The 2,771-nt window shown below is 31.3% G+C and overlaps 1 protein-coding gene across 4 annotated transcripts in view; it reads right to left on the bottom strand.

The window, feature by feature from the left end:
- LOC108685690 (guanine nucleotide exchange factor for Rab-3A-like) overlaps positions 1–2,771 on the bottom strand; it is a 29,808-nt gene that overhangs the window by 9,370 nt on the left and 17,667 nt on the right. For 2 of the 4 annotated variants that reach the window (XM_018190603.1, XM_018190606.1), the window contains exon 1: positions 2,570–2,735. The exons of 1 other annotated variant lie outside the window; for it this stretch is intronic. The gene's annotated coding sequence lies outside the window, so the exon portion shown is untranslated. Of the gene's footprint in view, positions 1–883; positions 909–2,569; positions 2,736–2,771 lie in introns of those variants that run through there. One more of the 4 variants, XM_018190608.1, reaches the window with a different exon arrangement.

Here is a 2,771-nt window from a genome sequence, read left to right as displayed (position 1 = left end):
CACACACACACACACACACACACACACACACACACACACACACACACACACACACATATATATATATAATTAAAAATGCAAAAGAAGCTTATAGTAGCATAATAAAATTTTGAGGCAAATTTAAGCCAACAAAAAATAAATTAGCATTGGAAAAAATGCTAATGTTATGACGAAAAAAGGCAATTAAATAAGATTTCTGAATCAAATATAAATTTTAATTATTTGTTAAAAATCGTTTAAAGTGCATAAGTTTTGAACATATTTGATTATAAGCGTCAAATATAATATTTTTAAAAAATTATAAAAATTATGAATTTAGAATAAGAGCAGTTTAAGAGAATTGAACAAAGTTCAAAATTCCAGTTTCTTTTATACTTTCCCTTGACTTTTCTCGATTTTTAATTTCAATTTCTCTAACTTTTCCAGGTTTTCCAGATGTATCTGTAGCATTATAAAATAAAATAAAAATTTATTCTATTCTCATAAATATTATACAATATGAAGTGTACACAAGATAAAAGAATATATACATACGTATAAAATTTAAAATATAAATACAAAAAATATATATTGCATTATTTACTGCACATATTTTTGATGAAACTCGTGAGAGAAATAACAACTAAAGAAAAGAAAGAGCTTCGTATCAACATACAGAAATCTTACTTTTCTAATATTTGACCTTTAAGAAAGAGGTCAAAGATAAAATAAAAGATAGAATATTTATGAAAAGTAAATATCTAATATAAAGATAACGTTGATACAGTTAACAACTAACTATAACAGGAAAATTACGAGGAAACGGGAATAAAAATAAATGCGGTTATTTCTGACATAGATACAACGCATCCTATTAAAACTATTAAAACAACATTAACGATACCCAAAGAATCTGCAAAACATAGCGAAGGTCGTAATGTCGTATGTGGAAATCTGCAAATGCATTAGTTATAAAATGAACTAATCGAATTTACGATATATGATAATTAAATTTCTTACAAATTGAAATTATATATCACTAAAGCTATAAAGAAACGGTGAAAAAAATATCGTTCGGTTTTTTTTAAATTTTTAATATTCATTTTAAATATTTTTTTCATTTTACATATCATATTGGGTTGTCCGGAAAGTTCGTGCCGATGTTGAAGGAAAATTGAAACGCAGAAGATTTAAATTTTAGTATACATTTATTAAATTATATAGGTTAATCGGCACAAACTTTCCGGATAACTCAATATATACCAGATTCGATTTTCTATAATTACATTAAGTTAAATCCAATTTAATTTAATTTAAATGCAAACAATAGCTTTGTTAAACAAAAAAAAAACAATTAAAATTCGTTATATTAAAAATTAAACTATATTATTAATTTTTTATAATTAAAATTACTTTTTTAAACTAACAGAATAAAAATTTATTCGATTATTCGGAAGCATGTACTTGTCAAATGTGTACTTCGATCGAGAAATTATTTACAGTAAAACGCTCACATTTTACCTCGCCACAATAACGATGTTCACTGCAATCGGTTATTCAACATTACAAGGTTTATACATACAAAACGTTTATGTATAATAAATCGGAAGTGCATTATCGCGCGACCAATCTCTGATTTCCATTTGATAACAAAGCACCTGTTCAACACAATGCGATTCTGGACAGATATATTCATATATTATAAAATATATGAAGTATAAGCAGAGAAACCAGCTAAACAGAAATGAAATCACGTATATCTAGCAATAAAATATCCAGCAGCAATGTGTATATTTAAAAAACGTCATAACGACTCATTCATTGCCTCTTTCTTTTCCTTTTTTGAGAAACTTTCCAAATACTCTAAATCATCTTCTGACAAGAAGAGAATGCTGCGTTGCATATTTCACTTGCTCGACAATCAATCTATGGCGACACAAATGAAAAAAAATATTCCGAGAAAGTGCTACACGCTCCGTCAATCAAACCATCCGGCCAATCTCGGAGCGAATTACTTATCGAGAACGAAGGTCGGGTTTCGCTAGAATTGACGTTTGACGTAAACTGTGAGTGATTAACTGAAAATAGGCGTGCAATATTATGATTCTCTCTCTCTCTCTCTCTCTCTCTCTCTCTCTCTCTCTCCCCTCTCTCTTAAATCTGTGCCTGCATTAAGACTTCTTCCCTCTTTCATCACAATAAATAAAATTACAATCGACATAACGTAAATTAAATATCAAACTGGTTGTCATTGGCTCTCACTTATGTGTCACTGTGCTTATCCAATATACTTTGCAAATCCAATTTACGCGTCTATGACGCATGATCAATGCAATAGTCAGACAATCGTGATTCAGTGAGAGATCCTAGTGTACTCGCTCGCACAAATTTCATTTATCACGCAAACTAGAGTTGGCAAGACTCGTATTGCAAAGATATGACAGATGCAAAATGAGAATCGTCCCCGAGCGATTACGCTAAAAAGAAAATGCAAGAGAAATGTCAGGCGCGCGAAATCTCGGAAATGTCAAGTCAATGCTGCCAGGAGCAGAAGCGAAGTGACAGTCGAGTTTCCGATAGCGAGACCTACCTGTCAGATGAAATCTCAGCACGCTTCGAAATCGGCGACATTCGTCACGACAGTTCAAGTGATAAAATATGGACAACAATCGATTACAATGTCGTGATTGCAAAGTCAACGATAGACAAAGGCAAAACTGGTAAGAATCGTGAGTCACTGAATCCGCACTTCACGGCAGTTCAGCACGGACTGAACCTGCTATACTCTCCCA

Source organism: Atta colombica, unplaced genomic scaffold, assembly GCF_001594045.1.
Source record: "Atta colombica isolate Treedump-2 unplaced genomic scaffold, Acol1.0 scaffold155, whole genome shotgun sequence".
NCBI lineage: Eukaryota > Metazoa > Arthropoda > Insecta > Hymenoptera > Formicidae > Atta > Atta colombica.
This window is presented reverse-complemented; position numbering and strand designations above follow the sequence as displayed.